This window comes from Solanum pennellii, chromosome 5 (assembly GCF_001406875.1).
Source record: "Solanum pennellii chromosome 5, SPENNV200".
In the NCBI taxonomy this organism is placed as follows: Eukaryota; Viridiplantae; Streptophyta; class Magnoliopsida; order Solanales; family Solanaceae; genus Solanum; species Solanum pennellii.
This window is the reverse complement of record NC_028641.1, coordinates 65784527-65791265: the sequence shown is the minus strand read 5'-3', so window position 1 is coordinate 65791265 and position 6739 is coordinate 65784527.

The following is a 6739-nucleotide window of genomic DNA, read 5'->3' as shown; positions in this document are numbered from 1 at the left end:
GGTAACTAGAATATTAAAGAGATAGAGTCATATGAATGAAAATGTTTGATGCAGATACTATAGAAGAAGTATCTAGTGTAAGTGTTGGACCTAGTAAAGTATTGTGAAGAGCATATGTGGTTCGATAAAACAAGTGTGTGGATAATTATAATAGGGACTAAATTGGTGATTGTAGGTAACTAGAAAATTAAAGAGATAGAGTCATACAAATGAAATTGTTTGACGTGGGTACTATAGAAGAAGTATCTAGTGTTATTAGATTTTGGTTATGTATATTTTTATATGACCATCTACTTCGTTTTGGATATGGTTTAGAGTGTATTCTCTACCTATACACACACATGCTTTCGTATCTATGGGTGAATTCCTAGTGATGGATCGGATGTACCGATCTGTGATTGTTCTTCTTATAGAGTGTCATTCATCGTTAGACTTAATCATTTCATTTATGAAAGATTCCGAGTTTTTTAAGATAGTAAAAGTATACCACTGATTCTACACGTACTATCTTGCTTATGAGAACATATATAAGAGCTACTATGCAGAGTTGCAATAGACTAAAAGTGTTGTTCATAATTTTGCACTTTGAAGCGTATCGCTTATTGATGCTTACACGATCATTTCTTCTTTGGGTTAAATAATTTGTACCCTCCCTTGATGTGAACCGATGTCTAAAGATCATATTTTTTATAATTTAAGTTAATGGAAAGATTGTGTTGTGAGAAGGAATCTTGATAAGATTTGTGATGGTTTATGCATTATGAGTGTGTGGTGGTTGGTTAACGTCCACTTCTGGTTGTAGTCAGTAGTGATTCAATAGTCTATCTTGGTTATGTGAGAAAAGACCTATCATGATGATTGTGCTGCGCTCTAGTGGGTTTCAGTTTAGATTGGGTTCATGAGTTAGTTTATGGCTTGATAATCACTCTTGATTTATATATCTTTCAAAGTTTTATTTGAAAGTTCAGTACTTAGTAGTTGATGTTGATGGAATGGTCTTAAGAATTAGCTTACTTAGAGAGATAAACACACACTGGTAGCTCATACCTCAAGCTTTTGGTAATGTCGATATTCTTTCTTTTCCTTCAATATGTTTGAGAAAGAACATGATTTTTAGTGGTGGATAATATAATGACCCAATAGGTTAATTTTGGAAATTTATAAATATTCAGTTTAACTCGAGTTAATTAATTGACAAGTAATTGTAGATAATTGACTTTATTAAAAATTAATAAACTAAAGTAATAATATATTTAAAACCATATATATATGTANTTACCAATTGTATGAATATACTATCTTGAATTATTCTACATGTTGTATCACTCTACGCTAATTATATCAATATGCTATCTTAAATCATTCTATATGTATCATCCTATATCAACCTATATTTCTATATTGTAAATGAATATAAGTGGTACATGAGAGAATGAATTTAAGTGATACGATTGAATTAACTTGTATGCATAAAATATAATTGTATTTATGTATCGTGAATGAACAACACCAATACAATAGTGAATAAATTTAAGTGATACACTCCATGTTTCAATATTTCTTTATATCTATATTTCTATATCTAAAAGGAATACAAGTAATGCTAGATCAAATGAATACAAGTGATAAAAATGTTTCGACGTATATGCATCGAATGTGCATGTATCAACCTGCATTTCTGTATCACAGATGAATACAAGCACTACAAGAGCAAATGGATTCAATATAACATGTATCAACTTGTATGTATCAGACTATATTTGTGATACAATTGTATTCATCAAGTACATTTTGTATCTAGCATCTCTCCTCTTTTTATCCTAGATTTTGGTCACCTCATTCCTTACTCTCCCAGTATCACTTGTCATTCTCCTTTTCCTCTCAATATCACTTGCCTTTTCTTTTTTTCTTTTTTTGGCTATGAATGCTAAATACCCAAAATATAGCTATATTTCTATATATTAGAAAGGACAATTTCAAGTCCTTTTCAACATGTCTGTTTTCTGACATTAAATTTATGTTTGGAGGTATTAAAGTCTTCTACAAAAATTGCAAGATAAGCTTGCTTTAAAATGTTGTATAGTTAATCTATGAACTAATGGAGTCTTAAGTGTGGTAGTGGTACTGGTAGTATACAAGGTGGTTAACCTATTTAGGTTGTAATGTCGTACGGAAAAGATAGGTCGAAATTGGAAGGCATCCTAAGAAAGGCTAAGGGTGGAGAAGCGAAGGGTACAAACATGATCTTTTATTGTTCAGTTCATATATTATGAGGTAGTGTCGGGTTGACTGATGATGTCTACTAGTACGTGTGGTTGTAATGATACTACTCTTGCTATGTATTTTGACATAGTCTGGATGTAGGATTGGTGATGTTTCCTTAAGTAAAGACGAAGAAGTTTCGACTTTTCATTCCGCATGGTGGGAGATGTGTCTTTTGTTTAATTCGCCCCATTGTTCTGTTAGTGGCGCTTGTACTTGTCAGACTAGGTCCTTGGGGATTGGTAAACTAGTTTGTATAATTTAGATGAGTTGTATTTCGTATGGGTTAATTCTTAAACTTCCTTAACTTGCCTTTGTTTTCTTTAAATTCCGCATGTTTTCTAGTTGTTGGGTTATAAGGGTTCTCCTACGTAGGTGTTAGAGTAGCTGCCTGCACGAGTGGGTTGTGTAATGACAAATTGATGTAGATATTAGGTTACCGGTCTCCCCGTACAAGAGCAAAATGTGGACTAGACTCTTATGGTGTGTTGATGTCCATATCTAATCTATAAGAGGTTAGGAAGAATTCTAGGAAGTCATTCCATTCATTTAGTCCTTTCATGCGAAATGTTGCTTGTGGTATAGGTTAAGTCTAATTGGTATCTACCGATTCCAATTGGTATCTTGACGATGAGGACTGACGTTGTTGATACTGTCGAAGGACACCAACAAGTTAATTGGAACCAGAAGGTTCCAAGTTGTATCTAGCCCTAGGGGCTATAAAGAGAACCGATAATCGTTAAGGGTTATCTATGGGAAGAACTAATTAATAAACTGAAATTGCATGTGTGTTGTGTCTGGTAAACGTTGAATGTGTGCTTCCAATTCGTGGTAACTAATGGGGAATGTGTGATTTTTGTTGTATTGATCTGCTATTGTGTATTGCGTGTTGAGTGATGATGTAGCTGTGGATACAGAAGTGTGTTGATATCCTGAATCATTGTTGAAATAGAGGAATACAGTTGGGGTAAGTAACCTGATTTAGGACATCATGTGGAGTGTCTGAAGTCGATACGAGTAAAGTTATGGTTGGATCGCTAAAAGGCTATGTAAATGGTAATGTCTAGGTGTATCTTGGGATGTGTGGTCTATAACATCGTATATCTTACTTGGAGAAAGTTAGAAATCGAGGGGGTTTGTGGACATAGAGGCCTGGAAAAAATGGATAAAAAGAAAACTGTACCCAGAAAGTCATTGGCCAGGTTCTAGTCCCACTCTAGACGCTGAAGCGGGATTCCTTCCGCTGGCGTGGTGCCGCTACAACAGGATTATCCCGCTAAAGCGGGACAGGGAGGCAAAACCTCACCAGGATTCTCCCTTCTTTTCCCTTTTTCCAAATACCAACCCAAAATGGATCCAAGCCAATTCCTGCAAATAATAAGCAGTGTTCAACAACAGTAGTAATTAAAAATGTTTAAGAATTAAAATCAAATTCCATCAGACAACCCAAAAGCAAGCATCCATGTGCTACAAAAAGGAGTCACGTCAAAAGAGAGACTATAAACTTATCGTCTTAAAGAAAAACCAAGAGGGGGTGAAGGAATGGAAGTCCCTGAAATATGGTGGCTCGAGCCAAGGGAGAGCCTAGCCGGCGGATACACAAGAGAAGATAGCCTTCACCCTCTTCCACATCTTCAGCATTAGGCGGTCCCTCACCACATCCCTCCTCCTCTCCTTGCACAGCTGACGTCGAAACATCTCGACCTCCAAGGTAGAGTTGGGTGGGACTGGAGTAGGGTCAGTAGGAATGCTCACCATCCTTCACCAAAAAGCCGCTAAATCTTCCTCCACTCGTGCACTAGATAGTGGGTCCTCGTTGTCAGAACCTTCGGCCTCCATGCTGCTACTAGCTCTGCTGGTCCTCCTTTTTTTTCCTGTAGAAGTAGAACCTGCCTGAACCAAAAGAGGGTGGATAGGGGGATCCATAGGCAATATCTCTTTAGCATTGAAAAAGGGCACCCCTGCTTGCTTGCATAGGGCAGTGATAAAATCAGGGAGGAAGAATGCCTTCTTGTTTTCCCGATAGAACATCTTCTACTCGGTGATAATCTGTGCCCACACATTCAGCAAAATGCCCTGTATAGTGCACGCCACAACCAGAACCCGAGGATAACTGACATCCATGCGGTTACTTGACGGGCAAATCCTCCTAGATACCAAGTGTAGCCACCTCTTAGCATCCAGTGACTATTCAACACTAATTATGCCCTCTGCTGTAGCCCAAAAAACCTGATCCCATTTTGTGGGATCCATAATAGTTTCCCGCAGCCACTCCATGTCCATATCCTAAGCTTGTCCTCAAACGCCAAGTTTGAGACCTCAGACATCTCCAACACCCCATTGATGGTAGTGACATTCAAGGGAATGCCAACTCCTCCAAAACGAATAACTGGGTAAGGAACATCCGAACATACTGTGGAAGGATAGCATAGAACTCCCTCACATAGGTAGAGCGGGCACTTGGGGGATCCTCAGTCAGTGGAAGCCACCCAAACTCGACTAATTGTGCATAGAAGGCAGAAGCCTTCTCCTCCACCTTATGAAGTGTCATCGCCCTCTTACAGTAAAAACCAGTCATGCGATAGTCATGGTGCCTCTCCCCACTAGCAGTATTGGGAAACCGGATGAAGGGGGCCTTATCGTTGTTGACACCAAATTTTGGACCTCCACAATACAAATTAATCATCGAGTTTCTTAAATTTTCTGAAAGCATATAACAAGGTGGTAGTGGTACTCGTAGTGTACTATGTGGTTAGTGTATTTAGGTTGTAACCTCGTACGGAAAAGATAGGTGGAAATTAGAAGGTGTCCTAAGAAAAGGCTAAGGGTGGAGAAGCAAGAGGTCCAGACATGATCTTTTATTGTTCAGTTCATATATTATGACGTGAGCGTCGGATTGACCGATGATGCCTACCAGTATGTGTGGTTGTACTGATACTACTGTTGCTATGTCTTTTGACATACTCTGTATGCAGGATTGGTGATGTTTCCTTAGGTGAAGACGAAGAAATCCTCCAGTAGCTTCGACTTTTCATTCCGTGGTGAGAGCTGTGTTTTTTGGTTAATTGGCTCTATTATTCTCTTAGTGTCTCTTGTACTTGTCAGACTAGGTCCTTGGGATTGGTAAACTATTTTGTATAATTTAGAAAAGTTGTATTTCAGATAGGTTAATTCTTAAACTTCTTTAACTTGCCTTCATTTTCTTTAAATTTTACATGTTTTCTAGTTGTTGGGTTATGAGGGTTCTCCTACATAGATGTTAGAGTAGGTGCCCGCACGGCCAAGTTGATTGGGTCGTGACAAAAATACTAATAGTCAAGTTATATTCCTAGATGATTGAGAGTCTAAAATAAAATTACTTAGTAGAATATGCATGATTTCAACATTATTTTCCTAATTGTTATTGTAACAATGATAGATTAGTTATAAATTTAAAAGTATAATTAATAAAATTATTCCGTATTATGTTTTTGGTAGAAAAAACTAAAAATAAGAACCTTGATGACTATTGAAAAAAATGTATCATCTTTTGCTAATATATAAATAGTAATAATCTATATGTGCATAAAGTGTCGCATTAAGTGTCTAATGGTATACTGTTTCCATGAGTATAATAATTTATTATTTGACCATCAACATCTATTCATGGATCGAGAGTGTAGTCAATTTTTAGAATGCACTACTATGAGTATATATGATTAATAATTACTTAGGATGTGTTTGTTAAGATTAAAAATAATATTTTAGAAATGATTTGTAGGAAAATAAATGTTTCTTATTTATTTTCTTGTTTTTGATAGGTTGGCAAAAATATTATACTAAAAACATTTTAATATAATATAGACAAATACTATAAGAGGTGCAGGTAACATCTATTATAGAAATCATTTCCTTATTTTAAAAGGAAAAAAAAGTTATTTTCTAGAGAAAATATATTGCAAAGATTTTAACTGATCAAATATAAAAAAATTAAAATTTTACATAATGAACACCATCTTAGATTCATCGAAAAAATCTCCAATTTCACATAAAAACAAACTTAACATAATAATAATAATAATACTTCACGGGCCATTGCTTTCTAGTATGTCTAATATTAATCGTTTCTAAAACTTCTCTCTTAAATTAAAATAGGGAAAATTGTATAAAATAGCAAACTAATAACCTAAATTAAATGGAATAGCTAGGGTTTGATTTAATTGTGCTCCATAGCAAACATTATCTAAATTTTGCCAGCGTCTCTCTCCCAGGAATCTCGCTCGCCACTCTCCATTCTCGCTCGCCTCTCTCGCTTTATACGCAGAAGTGTATAATTCTGTTTCTGTTTTGTATAAAGCGAGAGAAAATTGTATATACACATGCAAAAATGTATATCTTCGTGTTATACACTTAATTATACAATTTACAAACATTTTACTTCAAAAACTGCAGAGAAAAAGGCCAACGAATTATACAATTGCGAATTATACAATTGCAG